The sequence below is a fragment of the Camellia sinensis genome, chromosome 9 (assembly GCF_055761805.1).
Source record: "Camellia sinensis isolate YWXY chromosome 9, ASM5576180v1, whole genome shotgun sequence".
NCBI classification, from domain to species: domain Eukaryota; kingdom Viridiplantae; phylum Streptophyta; class Magnoliopsida; order Ericales; family Theaceae; genus Camellia; species Camellia sinensis.
In genome coordinates this window covers 75,415,056-75,435,691 of record NC_138969.1, presented here as the reverse complement: position 1 = coordinate 75,435,691, position 20,636 = coordinate 75,415,056, and the positions used below count along the sequence as shown (strand labels likewise).

Genomic DNA, 20,636 nt, shown 5'->3' with positions numbered 1-20,636 from the left:
GTTAATAAGTAGAACAACAAGTGGAGGGTTTATGTTGACTTCATGTGTCTGAACAAAGCTTGCCCAAATAATTGCTTTCCTTTGCCCAAAATAGACCAGCTCGTGGACACCACATTGGGACATGGAAGGATGAGCTTCCTCGATACATACAGAGGTCATCACCAGATAGCCATGTACGCACTGGATAAAGAGAAGTCGACATTCATCACTCCAAAGGGACTCTACTACTATAAAGTCATGCCTTTCGGATTGAAGAATGCAGGGGTAACATACTAGAGGCTTGTAACCAAGATGTTCAAACATCTGATTGGGAAGACCGTGGAAGTCTACATCAACAACATGATCGGGAAAAGTAAGGAACCTTCATACCATCTAGCCATTCTAAAAGAGGTTCTTGACATCTTAAAGGCATATCGACTTTGGCTGAATGCCTCCAACTGCGCTTTCAGAGTAGGATCTGGTAAGTTTCTAGGGTATTTGGTAACCAGAAGAGGGATAGAAGCAGGCCCTGACCAGATCAAGGTAATCTTTGATCTAAAAAGCCTGACTACAGCAAAGGAGGTCTAAATTTTGATTGGTAAAACAATAGTGTTGAGCAAGTTCATAAGCCTGAGTTTAGAAAAGTGCAGGCTATTCTTCTAGTTGCTGAAGAAGGCCACTAATATCTTATGAACAGAAGCATGTGAAGTCGCCCTGGCTGACTTGAAAAGGTATTTGATAACCCCGCCTATATTGTCAAACCCAGTTCAAGAAGAAGAACTATTTTTGAACCTTGCAATCTCACACCATGCGGTCAGTGCCATGGTGGTCCAAAAAGAAGAAAGAGAATAGAGGGCGGTATATTACGTAAGCAAAACTTTGGCAAGCGCGGAGACGAGGTACCTACCTCTAGAGAAATAATACTCACTCTAGTGATGACATCAAAGAAGCTAAACCATGACTTTCAGGCTCGCAAGATTGTGGTGCTTACAGAGCACCCATTGAAGTCTTTGTTGCAATATGAAGACTTGTTGGGAAGAATAGCACGATGGGCTGTAGTTCTAGGTCAATATGACATAGAATACAGACCAAGGATAGCAATCAAAGGTCAGGTTTTGGTCGACTTGGTTGCTGAGTTTACACCGAGTGCAAGCTTGAAGCCAAGACCCTTGAACCTCGGCCTAGGATGCGCAGAAGAACTAGAGGAAACACAGATGATAGTACAAAATCCCAAGCTAATAAGGAAGAAGAAAAAGCAGGCAAAGCTGAAGCCATGAGCTATCTACATCGGCGAGTCCTTCTGCCTTTTTGTCGATGACAGCTCAAACCGATAGGAAGCGGGAGCAGGAGTAATGCTAGTCTCACCAAATGGACAAATGAAATAATAGTACATCAGACTAGGGTTCAAGGCTTCAAACAATGAAGCAGAGTACGAGGCGTTGATTGCCAGATTGAAGCTAGCAACAACAGTTAAAGCCGATGAGGTAGTAGTCTACTGTGACTCTTAACTCATCATGAACCAAGCAATAGGGAGTACATTGCCTGAGATGAGAGAATGATAGCCTATGTCAAAGAGGTCATCAAGTTGATAACACAGTTCTAGAGTTGTTGCCTTCAGCATGTCTGTCGAGAAGACAACAACCATGCAAATGCATTGGCAAACCTTGCTAGTGCCATAAAGTTAGACATGCCAAGAACAATTATGGTAAACTACTTGTTGGGCCAAAGTGTAGAGCCCCTGATAACAGAATATGAGGCAATGTGCATAGAGCTAGGCCCAAGCTGGATGGATGCCTTGGTCAAATTCATCAGAGATGATAGATTGCGAGAAGACAAGAAGGAGGCACACAAGATTAGGCTAAGGTTGGCAAGATTCTACTTGTCGGCATAAGGCCACCTCTATAGAAGGTCCTTTATTGGACCATTATTGCGATGCGTGCACTCTTTCCAAGTAGAAAACTTCTTATATGAATGTAGCTTGCTCGTGTTCCTTTCGGATATGACTAGCCCTAAAGTTCGGACTCCCGTGATTTTGAATCTGATTCCACAAGTGTAATATGAAATAGATAAACACAAATAAGTCCAAATCCGGCAATTTTTTTGGGAAATTGATTTTGAATCAAAATGTCAAAAATGGAATGTTTTTCCAAATATAGAGTCGCCACCTAAATATTTTTGAAAAATTTAGGAAACTTGTGACTCGTGCCAAAGGCCACGTGTCCGTCATTACCAAGATTGTCTCAGCTCGGGAACTTAGGTATGAAAGGGGAAGGTCATGAAGTGAGCACCCCACTCGCTCGATCAAAGATCTGCCTCTACTAATCATGATGTGAATTTTATTTGCATTACATTCTCTTATTTTGATTATTAGGCTAACCTTACTAGGTGATGCACACAAGTATAGACTAATTTGCAAAAGTTTGAACATTTGATTTCATGTTTGTTTGAAAAGTGTTTTGAATATGCATCACTTGAAAAAGTGAGTTTGTATGTACATCAATCAATTTATTCCAATTTAAGCAATTAGCTTTCATCCACTGGCATTCAAACAGATATATCACTTAAGTACTTAGTCTCATGGAATCAAGCTTTGATGACATGGCAACAATCACATGCATGTGGTATGCTAAAGCAACTAAATGCTCACCTAGTACTTTGAGGCAAGCTAAAAGATAAAAGAGTTAGGAAAAATGCGTGATCATAACTAATGCAATATGACTAATGCAGCACATACAATTATGCAATTAATGGGCTCGACTACTAACATAGTATTTGAATCAATTTGATAGCATGCAGTCTAAGCAGGTATTCAAAGAATTTTAGAACGATGAACTGAGCTTTTATGCATACAAGACGAGTGGATGCAAATCATGAAAAATGCTAAGGAAACATGATACTCTATGCTACCATCATAAGCAAGTAAATAAAAGGGAGAAAGATATGGGATTGGAAGACATACACACTTATTACAATTTGCCCTCGCATAGGGGGGTCCGAATGAATGTCCAAGTGTCCGAAATAAACTAACTATTACAAAACCAAATGAATGAATACATAACTAAGGAGCTAGGTTGTTACAACAAAGGCTAATAATGAGTAATAAACTAGCTACCTAATTTAACCAACTATAACAATTACAAATAAACCAGTACTTCAACAATACTAATTATAACAAGAATAATTTACAATAATAATGATTACAATAATAATAATTAATTACATCAATAATGAATTAAAGCAATGCATGCACATCAAAGAAGACAGTTTTCAAAAGCCACTCTGTCTATCTCTCTGGGAATCTACCCTGTTTCACCTTCAGCCATTGCCCTCTGTTTTTGCAAAAACACACTGTTTACTAAACATTGTGTCATGACCCAAACCCGCCCCCATGGATTAAGGTCATAACCGGCCAGTAATCAAGAGACTACCTATGGCCTCAAGCCACATTAGATATATTTCAACAGAGTTAAAGGGCCAAAACAGAGGCAGCCTTAAAAATTTTGTCCATAGAGCTGTGCTTACATGGCACATCATAACATTTCATATATATATTCGTTAATAACCCACATCAAAGAAAGTTAACATATAAGCATTACACAACAGGATCATGCAAGTCATAGTCAGCCAAACCAAAAACATATATATACAAAGGTGATCCAAAGTTTTCACCAACATAGCAAAAATTTAACAAAGGAACAAAAGGGCGAAAACTAGTCTCGTGCGTGAGACATGTGGGCTGACTCCTCAAAACTTTGACTGTTCCTCACATATTTCACTGGGGCTGGGTTTGTGCATCTCTTGGCTCACCTACAGACACATGAATGAGAGTGAGCGAAAGCCCAATGAATAATATCAAATCAAGAGGATACCTGAGTGCAATTTAAAATAGATACATTAGACGGCCTTAGGCCCAATTCCTATTTCTAGCTCGTACATCAGGCGACTACAGATCTAGACATATCAAACGGCCTCAGGCCCAATTCATTCATGTCCAACAGCCGTTGGCCCAATCATTCATGTCTAACGGCCTTTGGCCCAATCATTCGTGTCAAACGGCCATTGGGCCAATCATCCATGTCAAACGGCCTTTGGCCCAATCATTCTTGTCAAACGGCCTTTGGCCCAATCATTCATGTCTAATGGCCTTTGGCCCAATCATTCATGTCAAATGGCCTTTGGCCCAATCATTCATGTCAAACGGCCTTTGTCCACAATTCAAACTAACAAACTTATAAACTCAAATAAGAGTAAGCAGTTGGACAAATAGCATACTTCAAAATATCTTTACTATGATATTACTCATAGTGTTCTGCCGGTGGATTCGTCTTTGTGCTCGACCCTACTTAACCCATAGCACATAATGGGTCACAAGCAATTCATTCCGTTCTTAATTCATACATCCCTCTTAGGCTTCTTTATTATCCTTTTAACTCATTTGTAATGCTTAATGCATGCCTAAGAGTGCTTAGAAATGAAAGAGAATGGAAAAAAGAACACAAAACATCCTTACAAAATTTCTGAAACAGGGCTTCCCGCTCGAGCGTGGCTTTCGCCGCTCGAGCGGACCCTCACGGTCTGCAAAAGTACTGGTTGCCCTATATTTACACTCAAGCGTGACTTCGGACGCTCGAGCTGAAGGTCAAACATGTGACTGGATGCTCGAGCGTGATTCTCCCCGCTCGAGCGGACGTTCATGTTTGCAAAATTGCTGGGAACTCACATTTCACACTCGAGCGGCCACTACCCCGCTCGAGTGGACATGCCGGATTCTGGGTTTTCTAGCAGCCATTTTGAGCTTCAAACTTGCATTCAAACTAATGTAACTTGCATATTATGACTCATACTTCACATGCAAACCCTCTAACATGATACAAATGCTAAATTACAACATTTTGAAGTTCAATTCCCATGGATCAATTTCATACTCATACAATTCTTGCCAAATTCATCTCCAAAACATGTAGTTGAGTCCATAGTCCCATTTTCATGGATGCATGTCTTAAATGACTTCCAATTCAACCCAATTAACATGTCTTATACACAAACATGAGGACTCATAACAAATTGCTATATGCATGCACACATTGATCTCAATTTCATCATGATTAACATGCTTTACCTTTAAATATGCAACTATATGGCAATTCATGGAAATTATACACATGCATGTACATACAAGCTCCATATTCATCAATTACATCTGAAATTATGGTCTCAATTACCATCTAACTTTGGATTCACAAAACTACAAACTTAAACTCATAAGTTTTTGCTCAATTACTCACATAGGAGCTTCAATCCTCATAATTATAGTTAGATCTTGGAGTTAAGCTTCCAAATTCACAAACCTTGAGTCAAAATAAAAAATTCTCCCTCTTTCTCTCTTTAGAATCGGCTCCCCTCTCCCTCTCTAGAGTGATTTCAGATTTTGAGCTCACCAAAATGAAGAGTTGAGTGTAATAAGGCCCTTATATAGTCCTGTAGACGTCCCCGAACGTCCCGGGAGAGAAATCCCGTTCTGTTCATTTGGGTCTCACTACAGTTCGGGACTCAAATGTCAAGGTCTTGTACCTAATCTCGCAGAGTGCAATGCAAGACCGAAGAATCGTCAAAGAGTCCAAATCTGGCAAATCATTTTTGAAAATAGATTTTTTTGAAAGAAGTGCCAAACATGGACTGCTTTGCCAGATACAGAGTCGCCACCTAAATATTTTATTTTTGGGAAATTTAGGAAACCCTGACTCGTTGCCCGAGGCCACGTGTCCGTCATCACCAAAGTTGCCTCGGCTCGGGAACTTGGGTACGATTGGGGAAGGTCACTTCGTGAGCACCCCCGCTCGCCCAATCAAAGATCGGCCTCTACTAACCATGATATCTAGTTTTGAAAACATTATGCGTTCTTAAACCAGTTATTAGCCTAGATTTACTATGTGATGCGCACAACATACAAGTATAGACTGGATCGCCTGAATTGGAACAAAACATTTCATGTTTGTTTTTTAAAACGGTTTGCTACTCGCAAGTAGGCTAAAAATGCAGATTTTGCCACCCTCGGGTGGGCTTAGAAAAGATGGTTTTGCCACTATCTAGTGGGCTTAAAACTCACAGTCAATGCATTATTTCAATTCAAATAACCCAACCTTCACCCACAGGCATTCAGGCAGTTATGTCACACAAGCAATTAGCCTCATGGTAAGCATGCTATCATGGCTGTCACTCACACGCATGTAAGGATGCTAAAGCATAAAACTTACCGAGTACTCCAAACCAAAACAAAAGTTATGTTAGAGATCCATGCATGATCCTAACTATACAGAAATGCCTAATGTAACACATGCAGGAATGCAACTATAGTAGGCTCGGCTATTCTACTGATGGCATGTGAAATGCTACAACTAACAAGTATTCAACTCGGAATTGAAATACGATGCAGTTAGTATGATGCGCCAAACCCGGTGCATGCAAGATAGATGAATGATGCAAACATGCAAGCATAAGTATGCTAATTGAAACATGCCCTAATCTAACCATCATAAGCTGATAAATAAAAGGGAGAAAGACATGGGGTTGGAAGACATACATCACACTCCGAATAAATAATACAGTCCGAATAGATAACAGCTACAGCTAATTATTACACAACATTAACTAATTAACAAACTAGCTAAGTAAGCAATACTACTATCATGCATGTGACTACCTCGGCTTTGTTTTGGGTGACGATGGATGCATGCATGTTTGAGTCGCCTCGTCGGGAAATTCTATCGCGATGCCTCGTCTCGCCTTTGTTTGCAATTGATTTTAGAAATTTGCACAAGGCTCCAAGAGGCTAAAACTCTACCCTGGGAAGGCTGCCGACCAGCTATGGGCTTGGAAAACACCTGCCGACCACCCTTTGTGGTGGATACCAAAAAAGGTGGTCGGCCTGCCAGAAAAACTGGTCGGCCGACCACTTTTTGCCCCTGGATCCTGGTTTTCGGCAACACAAAGCAAGAGAGAGACATGGCAAGGTATTTTCAACGAATGTGTGCACGACCACACTCCTTGTCCTTGCACAAGCTCAAGGGAGTGTAGACCTCGATCCTCGTGCCACCAATCACGCATCTCGATGCATGATGGCCGAGGAGTCAAATTGCACGACTCGATGTGAAATGAATGCACGTATAAACACAACAAGGCCTAGACTCCATCATGGTTAATCCAGAGTGTCGGCAACCGGGAATTGAGACACGTTTCGTCACTTAGGGTACAGAGCGTCCCTCGTTTCCTGTGCTTGGGCTAACTACTATCCCAAACACAATGCAAATGAGATGGCATACACAATGCGACTAACATGTAACCTAGCATATGCAATGCTATGGACTACGATGGCATACACAATGCACGTGATGTAACATGGCATATACAATGCTCTAACATGCAACCTAGCATACGTAAAGGCTATGGACTAAAATGGCATACACAATGCACGATGGACTTACACCAACATGAGTGGACCTCAGCCACACTCACATCAATGGCCATTAGATGAAAATGAGACAACCGAAATGCGTGCACACATGCACGAATACCAAGGACCGAGCCTAAGGCATCAAATGCCACTCTACCAAGGCATGGCAGGGGATGAAAGATGGCATGCGAACATGCAATTTCCAGCACTGAAATATAATGCGCAATGGTCCCGAATCATGGAGATATGGCACCCAATGCATGAAAAGAGACCCCGAAACTCAAAACTAGACAAATGCATTGAACCACAAGTATGCAGAGCAAGCATTATTTGGCCATGAGGCATGAAAACAGAGCCAAGGCAGTCCAAAATAAGCACAACATCAGTTCCAAGCATGGCCCAAAAGTGCAAACATGACGGGCTAAAACAACGTGCAACCTAGGCTAGTAAGCATGGTTTACATGGCATGTATATGAAGCATAAGAGAGGTCACCAAACCAGCCCAAAACAGCAACATAGCATGTCAAATAAACCCCAAATAACCACTGAAATGCATCCAATGCATGCAAAAATGATGAGCTCCTTTGGAGGGCTATGCAAGGGGTTACTCAACACATACCACAAGAACACTTAACATGGCAAAACCAACTCTGGAAATCAATTATGACAGCCCTAAAACTCACCAAAAAGGCCCTAAAATGGGTTAAGGAAGCATGCAAAGAAAGGTCCTCTTGAAAGGCCTTGAGGAGGATTGTTCCACACATGCATGAGGGACACAAAATATGGTCAAAGAGGCTCCGGACAGAGCTAAGGCAGACCTTGAAACTCACCAAATTAGGCCTAAAAAGTGACTTCACAATATGCAAGTAAGGGGCCTTTTGGAAGGCCAAAAGGGCCAACAAACAAGACAAGGAGAGATGGGGTCACCCCCCTCTGACTTTAGCTCTCAAAAATACATGGATTTCAGTGGCTAAGAGGCCAAACCGAGGCCAAACCAAGGCCAATGCGAATGCTCTAATGCATAGCCCTAATTATGAGGAAATGAAGCATGCCAAGAGGAAGATGACCCCAAACAAAAAATGCCCTTAATAAAACTTCAAGAGGGGCTCAAAATAAGACTTTTTTTAGTTCATGGAAAATCTCGAAAATGCTTTCAAGTAAGGCTAAGATATCATGCAAAATAAGCCTTAAAAGAGAGATGAAGCATACAAGGATGTAGGAGACCTCAAATAGAAAAGTATCCTTAATCAAACTTCAAGAGGAGCTCAAAATAAAACACTTTACAGTTTATAACAAAATCCAAAAATGCTTGCAAATAGGGCTAAGCTATGGAGCAAGATAATGCAAGAAAAGGGAAAATGGAGACTTACCCTTGTAGCACAGCAATGCAGCAACTTCTGGACCAAGTTGGTGAGCCTTCAACCCCTGAAAATCAGTCCCAAAGTGCTGGAATGGATGGTGGAGGTGGTAGGCTATGAGGTGTAGTGTAAATGACCAAGAACAAGGGTGTTTTGAGCTTGGATGAGAGAGATATTGGGAGTTGTATGTATATGCCTCAGCTGGTTTTTTCTAACCCTTGCAAATGGCGGAGGAAGCTTGGTTTTATAGAGGAGAAGAGCTAAGGCTTGTTGGAGAAGCCTCAAGAGAGGGTCAAAGCTTCTCAAAGAAGCTTAACCAAAAGGGTCAAGCTTCTTGAGGAAGCTAGACCGAAAGGGTCAAGCTTCCTCAAGAAGCTTGACAAAAGAGTCAAGCTTCCCTAAGAAGCTAAGCAAGAGGGTCAAAACCAACTTAAGAAGACCAAACAAAGGGCTAAAATCTCGGACAGTGGGTCAAGTGCTACACAGCTGGCACAGCTGTATTGCACTCAAGAAAGCCAAAAAGCAGAAGGCTGGCTGACCAGCCAAGGTGGTCGGCCGACCAGGGTTCAAAAGGGTCAAGGTGAATTTTTGGTTGGCCATACTAGAAAAGTGGCCTCCCAGATGAGTAGAATACAACTGCATGGTGAAAAACCAGAAAAAGTGACCTAGGAGAGTGAAAAACCAGCTTTTTAGCAAGGTTCAAAAGGGTCAGGAAGAAAAGCTGGTCGGCCTACCCATATTGGTGGCCTCCCAGGTGAGTACAACACAATGCTTGTATGGGAGACTAGAAATTAAGATCCAAAAGTGAGAAAAACCAGCTTTCTGTCAAGAAAATCGGCTGGAGGAGAGAGAAAATATTGTTCGAAAGAATTTTTGGTCTCCCACTATACCACCACCTACCAAACAATGAAAATAGGGTCCATACCAAAAATGAACCCTAACCGATGCAAAACGAGGGTTCGGGGGCCAAAACACGCGGCCTAGGGCCCCTAAAACAGGCTGTTATGTACCGGAAGTGGCGTGTGACCGCGAAGGTGGTCTCTCGGGCCACAGTGTCCCTCAAAAGAGAGGAAACAGGGTGTGTGCCAAAAACTGGAGCAAACGGAGGTAGTTAAGCGGTCCCGAACCGAGGCACACAGCCAACGGCTCCGAAAATTGAAAACCGAAAACTGGTCTCTAAACGGGGAAAATGGCCTACAACCACGAAACGTAGCCTACGGCCACTGAGAGATGGTCTACGGGACCTCTCCCTCCCTTCGGGAAGAGAAAATAGAGAAAATAAGACCTGGTTCGCAAACCGAGGCAAAGCACAAAAGAGCCCCGAGTCCGGAGGCAAGGTTCGCAGCCGAGACTCTGAAACCTCAGAACGAGCACAATATGCACCATCACCGGGCGCTCAATTGGTGACGTTTGAGTCTTAAGGTCGATCAAAAATGGGGTGTCTACAAGTCCTTCTCTTAATCAAATTGATTAAGGTTAATAATAGAGCTTAATTCAATCAATTTACTCGAATTATTTTGATCCGAATCAATTTCTAATTAAATTTCACCATAAGCTCTAAAAATTACGTTAATCACAATGGCATAATCAATTTCGGCTTCTATGACCGATAAGGCCTTCAATTTTCAGTTTCTAACAGTAAGTTGAACAGATTTTCCTACGGTGAATAGATAAAAATTCAAAATCACATATAATCATATAATTGACACTGAAAATCATATTAAACACATAATCACAATCATAATTAAGACCAATTAGCATAATATAGAACATGGTTATCACACATTAGATCCCGACCAGCCCCAATGAGGCCCGGCTGGGCCCAAACAAGGCCAGCCGTGCCCTGATTTCATGCAAAAGTTTGCTTCTGTGCTCTGAGGTGAAAACAGTGCAGACAGAGCCTTTTTGAGCTCTGTTTGTCCCTTCTGCTCCTCTTTGTCATGGAGAGGCTCAAGAAAAGAACGAAGTTGGTTCCAAAACCATCAATAAGCAAGTTGATCGTTTGTTGATTTCGAAGACAATTGGACAAAAAATCAATAAATGCAATGAACAACAACCACTTCTCTCTCATATCATGGAGCGATCGCAAGGAGAGATAGGTAAAGACGCCTTAAGTTTCATCAACACATCATGAATTAGTGCGTGACAACTCTTGACACTATGGACTCAGCATAACACCCGACCAAATCTAAGCAATCTTACTTATTTTCTTTACGTCCGTTTCATTGGTTTTGAGCCCATTTTATTAGTCATTTCCATTCTTTAATCAATTTGTCCAAAGTGATGATTAAGTCCACTACAAGATAAGAAATGTCAAACGAGAAGTGATCCTTAACATGAAAGAGAGGCTATACCTTAACGATGAACCTTCGAAGAGATTAAGCCATTGAGCATAGGGTCTCTTTCTCATGCCTTGAATAACAATCAATTGCTTGAAACAACTCTTAAACAAAGAAAAACAAGAAAGGAAGGATGGTGCATAAATGATTATTCGAGATTGATTATTAAAATGAGACTCGTTATATGAAAACTAAGTAAAGAAAGCCTTCAACTCGAATGGCTCGGTGTCTAAGGAGTAAACAACCGAAGCCATGAGGAGTTACAACACAACAAGCAAAGTATTCAAAGTACAAGATATTTAAATAAATTAAAAAATCCCTAAAACCAAAAAAAACAAGCTGAAAATAGTTTGAAAAGCTAGAAAAAGTAAGCAAAGATTAAAGAGAACAAAGCTAGTAAGCAAGCCTAAGGAAGGGTGGCTAACCCCTCAACTTTTACAACTTCAAAACACATATTTTAGCATCAGAAAATGGTCCAGAAATAGTCCAAAAATAGCCCAAAAATAGTCCAAAAACAGCCCAAAAACAGTGGCTAAAATCATGTTAAAAGAGCACAAAAGATAGGGAAAAACAAGGAGATACAAAACTAGTAAGCAAGACTAAGGAGGAGTGGCTAACCCCTCTACTTTTAGAACTTTTAAATCACATTTTTCAGCCTTTTCAAACTCTGAAAATCAATATATAAAGACAAGGAAAAGAGTAGATGAAGATTAAAGAAGAAGATGCAAAATTATACCTTTTGAAAATAGAGGTAAGTTCTTAGTTAACAAACTTGATTCCAACACCCTTAAGTTTCTAAAATTTAGTTTAAAATCTCAACAAAAAGCTCCAAGAACAAGCTCTAATGGTGTATGTATAGCTAAAAGGTGATATGAAGTCAAGGAAGCTATTGGAAGGAAGATGGATGTTCTTAGCTCTCAAAAACCTTCAAAGCCTTGGGAAATATTTCCTAACCCTCTAGGTTCAGAAAATATGTTTTGAAATCTCTATAAGAAAGCTTCAAATCCAAGCTTTAATAGTTTATGGAGGGTGAAAGTTGATTTGGAGAACAAAAGAAGCTTGAAGGTTCAAAAATAACTCATCAATGTCTAAGCCTTTTGGAAGGTTTTTCTAATCTTAAAATTTGAAGTGGGAGGCCCTATTCATAGAATTTAAGCCAATTTAGTCGAAAATATCTTCAAACAAATCCAGCTGTCCAAGTCCTGCCAGTTGTCTGTTTGGCGCTATTAAGACCCGGCAGTGCCCCAAAACTCATGGTCGGGCCCAAAAATGAAAGGCCGGGTCTAAAAGGCACAAATTCATTATTTTTCATTGAAACCCGGCCGGGTCTAAATGAGGCGCGACCGGGTCCAAAAATTTGTATTTCAGGCCCGACTTCAAATGGGCATATCTCCCTCATCCAGACTCGATTTTAGGTGATTCTTCAGTCTAAATTGAAGCCCTGGAAGTCTACTTTCCAATGGTGGTGGCCTCACATTTAAATTCTAACTGGTCAGGGAGATATGTCTCATTTAGTGAAGGCTGGTCATTTCTTTCTTAACGGTTTGATGCTCAACTTTTTACCTAACTAGTTTTCTTGCATCCCTTCCTATTCCCTCCAACTCCAAACCTATAAATAAGATATTTTTAAATATTTTCCACAGAGTTCACCCCCTCTTTCATTTATTTCCACTTTGTCCTTACTCGGTTTACTGAAAAGTGCAATATTTTAAACAAAATGTAAGCCTTGGAACATCATAGAATTGGAAAAATATTTTGAAAATAGGGTTTCAAGGTCTAAAATAGTTTGGCTAAAATAGGGTGTAAGGTTTGGGATTTGAGCTCGAAACTAAATTCTTTTGCTGAAGATCCAAACGATTGCATAGTATAGCTTTCATCATCGAGTATTTGGAATAAAGCACCCAAGTCTTAAGGGTGGTAAAAAACGGGGTGTCTTTAGTTGCCCCTCTTTGACAGAGCTTAGAGTCATGAAGTGATGTGAGTAAATGTCAAAGCCCGAAGATGACCCATTTTGACAAAGCCGTAAGACTTGGGCAAATAAACAAAATGCAGATGCAATTGGTTGAACCCGAGGATTGCCTACGTATCCCGTTGCAAGGAATCAAACTAGCGTAGTTCAGGGGCATAATGCAAATGATACACAATATAATAAAATAATCAAACCGCAAGCAGTGCCAATCACACGAAATACCATAAAGGAATGGAGATGCAAATCAAACTACGTTTTATATAGAAAAATAGTGGGCACGAGCCAAACGACATCTAACACAGGCTAAGTGCCTACATCCTCAATACTGGCCTCAGCATAACATGGATGCTTACACATAATAGAACCATGTTTCAATGTGAAAGGGGTGCAGACACATACAGAACTATGTTTTTTGCAGAAAGAGTACAAGTAATTGGGTGGTATGATATAAGTAATGAATGATCTGCTGGGGAAAGATGTATGATTCTAAATGTTGAATGCAACAAGACAAAGTATGATGCAATGGATGCAATAGATGTAGTGAACAAAAGGCACATGCCAAACCACATCTTACCTAGAAAGGGCGTGGGCGCAAAACAGACCACGTATAACACAAAAAAGGTGCCGACACCCTCAATACTGGCCTCAGCGCAGCATGGGTACTTACACATGACATAACCATGTTTCAACGAAGGAAATGTATGAGCACATGCCAGACTAAGCTTAACATGGAAAGGATGCAGGTGATAAAACGGTATAAGGTAATGGATGCGATGGATAATGTAGTAGATGAACAGGGTGACATACTCCAACCACGCTGGAATCGTAAGAGGAAGAAGAACAAATCCCAAACACGCTAAAATCATATGAGGAAGGGAACACTTTAACCATGCTAAAGTCGTGAGAAGAGGTTCTACCACTCAGGGTCATGTCTCACGCATCCTGAGATACTTTAACCACACTAAAATCGTGAGAAGAGAAAAATCGCTTAGGGTCATGCTCTGCACACCCTAAGATAAATTCCAAACACACTGAAATCGTGTGAGGAAAGGAACACTCTAACCACATTGAAATTGTGAGAAGAGGAAAACCGCTCAGGGTCATGCTCCACACCCTGAGATACTCTAACCGCGCTGAAATCATGAAAAGAGAAAAACCACTCAGGGTCATGCTCCACACCCTGAGATACTCAAACCACACTGAAATCATGAGAAGAGAAAAACCAATCAAGGTCATGCTCTACACACCCTGAGATAAAAAAATGCTCGGGAACACGTCTCACGTGTCCCGAGATAAATTTCGGGAGACAATGATCCTAAACGCTGCTCAGCGTAAAAGGATAAATGATACAAGATAATGCAAGATGCAAATGAATACAATAAGTGCGATAGATAATATGATATGTGTGTGACAAGCAATGTAGTGAATGATGTTTAGAGAATGCAATAAACAAACAAAGTGGCATTTTAGAAAGCACCTCATGGGACAAGTGGTGATGAACCGCCTTACTCTGGCGAGGATCTCCCTCTTGTGTTCCTTGAACTCTTACTTTCAACTCATAGTTCAAAGGCCTTCAAATGCTGACAAGGGGTAACATCCGCATGTAGAAGCCACAGATGCCGCTTTTCTTCCTCATTATATTCACAACTTTCCCTATTCTCCAACGGGGTGACAGACTAGATTGGTTCAGTATTCAGAATTGACACTCTACCTCAACCTATGGGGTTGCCATATAGATTTCAAGCCGAGGATACACACCTGGATATTTAAACTAGACTTTAGTCTAAAAAATTCCAAACCTTTGTGTTCTAGGCATCGCCATTTGAACTCTAGTTTCCACTATCGCAGTTGGTCTCCTAGGAACTCATTGCAAACATAACCAAGACGCCTCTGGTAAGGAATGGTGCTCAGGGAGAGCACTTTGATCGCCATTCTGACTTGAAGCAAGCTTGAACATGAGATCGGGGTACACTCATACTCTGAAGAAATGACGAGGCTTGAGAAGGTGCATCCGGAATGTAATCTCAAAATTTTTTAAAGTTGAAACAAACGCAGATGCTCCAATTTTCCCTTTTATTTTTTGCTTTTGCAGTTCGAAACCTATGTAGTTTCAGATAGGTCCTTGTTCTGTTGCTCTCTCGTTTGATCCGGGTTGGACCCTGCAATTTATGAAAGAAAGAATCCTGTTTTGCACATCATATTGGGAACGACATGGCACTCTGAGCACAAAACGATTTATTTTTTGAAATTGGAACTGAGAATGAGTTCTTAATCGGGAATTGAGCTTACGGCTGACCACAGTACACCACGACTCAACAAAAGAAAAACAAAGTAAAAACAATCTAAACATGTCTAAACATGTCTATTTACATTCAAAATGACTCAAAACAAGAATCGAGACAAACAAAAACAACAAACACAACACTTGGATGTTTACCACCGGTAGGAGACCTCTCAGTTCATGGGGAGCCCACTGCTTCTCCAGGTATTGTTTCCCACCCTTTCTCATTTGTGATTCTCATATCACTTTGGCACTCAATCTCTATTTTCTCTTAAAAGCCTTTTACTTACTTTTTCTTTCAACGCACATCTCTCTATTCTTTAATCTCTCTTATTTCTTATCCCTTCCCAGTTGTGATTGATGGATAAGCTGAAAGTTGTGGACCCTTGCCCCTAGTATTCTGCTAGATTCTCCTTCTTTCGCTCACAACTAGTGAGCTTTCCCATAGAGGGGTTGTGGTGCGACTGGATGTGCAGCTGAGCTGCAACTGATATCGGTTGACGATGCCCTTGGCTTAATTTGGTAGAGATGAGCTATAGTATGACCCGACAACCAGGCTTACAGTTGATTGGCCTCTTACGCTGTGTATTCTACTTCCCCGTTTTGGTTCAAATGCCAATTTAGGTGTGATCAAACCCGTCCAAATGAGGGGGTCGAATATCTAGCTCCATTTCCAGTCCATGCTTCACACTTGGCTTGATACCTCACTACTTGGAGGATAAGAAAGCCTTTGGCCCCTATTGCTAGCTTTAGTTGTGCCCTTTCTGACAAGTCCGTTGATAATGGGAAAAGACAGAAAAACCTAACTCGACTGTGCCCTTAGTTAATCACTTTGACCTTTTTTGTGTTTTTGCTTTTGCTAAAATGATTTTGACCAACATGAGAGTTAGATTGACATGTGTATTCGACTCTCTGCTTTGAAATCATGTAAGGCAGGCTATGAGCACTAAAAAATTTCCTTTTTAGTGTCTAAGAAATGGTTCAGTTTTGGAAAAATGAAATAATTTTTGAGAAAATTAGTCAACTTCATTAAAAATCCTCAAAACTTTTTTTGCAAATGGCCACTGCTCAACCAACGTGGAATTAACTCTTGAGATGCACAACCTCAGATTTGAATTTGATTTGTCTAATAGCTAAATCTTCTAATGAAATAAGACACTCGATTTTGAATGAAGATGAGCCCGAATATGAGCCAATTTATACATGGATAGGATGCCGAGTTGAATAAGGATTATCCAATCAACATGGATGAGACCAGCAAGTTGAGAATGGTTAGGACTGAATTTCAGGATGAAGTTGCCTACGTAGTTCTCGATTAAGGTGTACTCGGGTATTAACACTCTCCTTTTGCACTCTAACTTCTACCAAAGCCGCTCTTCCGGGTTTTCAACCTTGCGAGCTCTATTTTTCCTTCCGTTTCATTTTTCCTTTCTTCTTTTCTCTTTCTTTTCTGTTTTTTCTTCATTTTCATTTTTGTTCTTTTTCTTTTTTTTCTTGCTCTAACTTCTGCCTAGGTCACCCTTTCGGGTTTTCGGCCCAGCGAGCCTCTCAAGGATAGGAAAGTTTAACTTGTCCATGTTGATTGGCTGTAGGATCTCTAAGCCATCTGAATCCACGAGAATGGCTACTGTCCCTGACTAAATAGTCTCTGATGATATAAGGGCCCATCCAATTGGTTCTAAATTTCCCCCTAGTGTTGTGGATAAGAACTTGATTGTCCTTTCAGCAATAAATTTTCTTTTCTCCATTTACGGGATTTGGCTTTCTTGTCGATCTCCATTAACTTTAGAAATGACCCAGTTTTGAATCTTTAATCACATTTGACTTTTTTTTCCCCTAGTTCAAGGGCTCATTCTCATCCAGCTATGCAAGCTTCCTTTGATAACATCTGACCTTCTTGCTCCTAGTTCAAGAGTAGTTTCCAATCCGACCATGCAGACCTCATATTTTGGTTGATTGTTGAACATTCTAAATCAAAGCTTGAAAGCAAAGGGGTCAATTCTTGAGGCCGAGAGTGATCCTATGTTGTACAATCTTAAGATCAATTCCACGCATGTCTTCATGGGACCACGCAAAAAAAAAATGTTTTTGAAATCTTTTAATAAAGCGACTAGTCGCTCGTGCTCCTCTGAAGACAATGCAGAAACAATCTGAACCAAGCCAGGATCCTCTTCAATACTCACATTAACAGACATGATCTCTTTCATTAAGGGCTTAGCATGCCTCTCTTCCTCTCAGTCGATCAAATTTTTGCAAATCTCGAGGAATTCCTCTCTCTTTGTTTTTACCACAGTGTTAGAAAAGTTTTGAAAATCTTTGGTCAATGCAATGATTTAAAGGCACATAGAAGTAGGTGAAATTACTGCCATTTCATTCAGATCTTCTGGTTGAACTAGCTCAATGATAGAAACAGACTTAAAAGAAAGAGTGTAAAAGACAAACACAAAACAAGAAAATGATGTCCGAGGTAACACCCCAAAAATCACCTGACACTGACACAACAAGACTGACTCAACACCCAGTTTAGAAAGTAAAATAAATAACATTTTCAAAGTGTTAAACTCACTGCGTGCCATACACCATGCCCGAAGTAAAATGAACGCCATCAGCAGGTGGTTTATTCCTAATCACCGAACCAGTCGCATTATCCCCCAAGTTCATCTATCGAGCGCTGATAGACTTTGTAGGACCCGGTGGAGCAATAACTTTTTTGTCAATCAGATCTTGTATTTCATGGCGAAAGCAGAAACAACAGTCAGTGCCATGGCCGGTTTGTTGATAGAACGCACAATACTTGGCAGCATTATGATTGGCTAGAAGGGGATCAAGGAGAGGCTGAGGGTCAAGGGGTTTGGGATGACCTTGTCTTATGAGGATTTGGAGAGCTTTAGACAAGAACATGTAAAGGGGATTGAAGGTGCAGTTACCAGTCCTAGAAGTGTTGATAGAGGGGTTGGCAGGTGTTGCCTGGGTTTGGAGATCTTCGACGGATGTAGGATTAGAGCTGAAAGGGGTGTTTCTGGTACGGTAGCCCTTTTATGGTTTATCCCTAGATTCAAAATGCCCCCAACCTGAATGACAAAAGTATCATCTACAGTCTTTGCAACAATTGCAAGCACTTGCTATTTGTTCAGCCCTTTGACCTTCAAAGCATCAATAGCCTACTAAAGATGTGCATAAGGATCAATACTTGCCCCGACCTTGTTCTTGCTGCTTGCTTCAACTTTTCCAAGGGATTGGGTGGCTATGTTGAGGTGAGGCCCAGTTGTTGTTAACATGTCGTCACCCAAACTTGAAACGGCTTTAGGTTGGCCCTTCTTCAAATGCAGCCTATCCCAAGATTGGGGAGCTTTTTTCATGAAATTTCTGGTATGTGATGTGGTCGATGATGGAGCCAATATCCCAAAGGCTAAATCTGCTATAGTTCTTTGAAGATCTTCAATCATGTTCATTAGCTCAAAAGTAGTGGGTTCATGGGTTTGAGATGATTGGGGTTTAAGTGCATCCATCATACACAAGTTCGTGCTTTCTGGAATGAACACCTCAGGCTTTGGTAGGGTGATGTATATGCTGGGGTTGTATTTGGATGGCAGTGTATGGATTAGGTTGAGGTGGGGAGGTGATGGGTTAGTGTTAACCTAAGGTCTTTTTGGTGGAGCTATGATCTCGTCGTCAATAAGATCCTGAATCTTATGACAGAGGCGGATGCAATGGTTTGTATCATGACCGTGCTGTTGATGATAAACACAGTATTTAGTGGGGTCATGTCTTGGTGGAAGAGGATTTGGAAGGGATTGGGGTTCTAGGAGCTCTAGGTGCCCTTTTTCTAGTAGTGTTTTCAAGGTTTGAGAGAGACTCATGTAAAGAGGATGGAAAATTCAGGCTTGGGGCTGAGTTGAAGTGGTTGGTTTTTGGCTATTATCAGCAAAAGAGCTTTTGGGACTGGTGACAGTGTTTACTTCTGAGCATTTCGCAGTTGTGCTACCACTGGTAGTAGCATTGGAATTTGGAAATACAAACAAATTTTTTCCTCATAGGCTCATTATCTTCCACAATGATCCCTTGCCTGATGGTATCCTCGATTTGAACCCCAATTTCATGGAGGTCCTTAAAGTTGAATAGTGGAAGGACTATCATTTTCTTTAATAGCCTTTCATGTAGATTTCTAGCAATGATACAAATGTGCTCTTTCTCTGGAGGCCTATTTACCATCATAGCCACCTTTGCCCTCTATCGAATAACAAACTCTGAGTAGCCCTCCTTTGATTCCTGATGCGTTGCCTTAAGATCATGAGTTGTGACCTCAATCTGAGTGTTATAGGAATATTGGGCAACGAAGGATTCGACCAACTTTTACCAGCTCTGTTTCATAGAGTCCTCTAATTTCGCACACCAGATGACAGCTATTTCAGACATGGTTTGGCCGAATAGTGATAACTTTTGAACTCGGGTCAAACCCATTGGTCGTAGGATATCAGAAAATAGATACAGATGCACTATTGGATCTCCAGAGCCATTGAAACGGTCAATATGCAACATATTGAACAGCTCCGGCAAAGTAACGGCAGATTCAGTATATCCATCCTCAATACTCAGAATGGAGCTAACCCCTTGTGCTTTCTTAAATAGTTTTTCAAGTTTGTTGACTTTGAGCAGGGTTAGGTCAAACTCTAACTCACAAGGTGCCTCGGCTGGAGCTCTAGACACTTGAACCCGGACTGGATCTGTTTGGATTGGAGGAATAGAAACACCCCTACCAGCTGCTGTTGTTGTTGCTGCAACTTATTAGTCACCTCAGTTTGTTAGGCCATATCCTGCTAGAGCGAATCTTCTGTTTGCTGAAGGCGGATCAATAAATCCTCTAGATTTGTCAGAGGCTGAGCCATGATAGGAGTAGATGCCTAGGATGAGCTGAACAAAGGTGATCTAACTGGTGAATGTCGGAAAAGTGGAACTGGTGAACCCTGTCTGACCCCCCTTCGTCTCGTTACTGAGGAAAGCGAAGCATACACTGGTTACCTCTGAACTAAATTTTTGACCTAACAAAGTCTATCGACACGAGTCCAGAGTACCTTGGGGATATCAGAGCCTTCTGAAGCTATGGTTCCAGGACTACCTTGCAAAAAAGAAAACAGACAGCACCTTGCCCAATTTCACTAGAATAGATATGATCATAGCTGAGTGACTATACTCCCCACTTAATTCTACCCTAAAATAGATACCAACTGTACCACTGATATGAACATTTCTGCACAGTTTC

At 41.0% G+C, this 20,636-nt stretch overlaps 1 pseudogene; it reads left to right on the top strand.

Moving 5' to 3' along the window:
* Positions 1-291: 291 nt before the first annotated feature.
* LOC114264420 (protein CLMP1 pseudogene) overlaps positions 292-20,636 on the top strand; it is a 56,889-nt pseudogene continuing 36,544 nt past the window's right edge.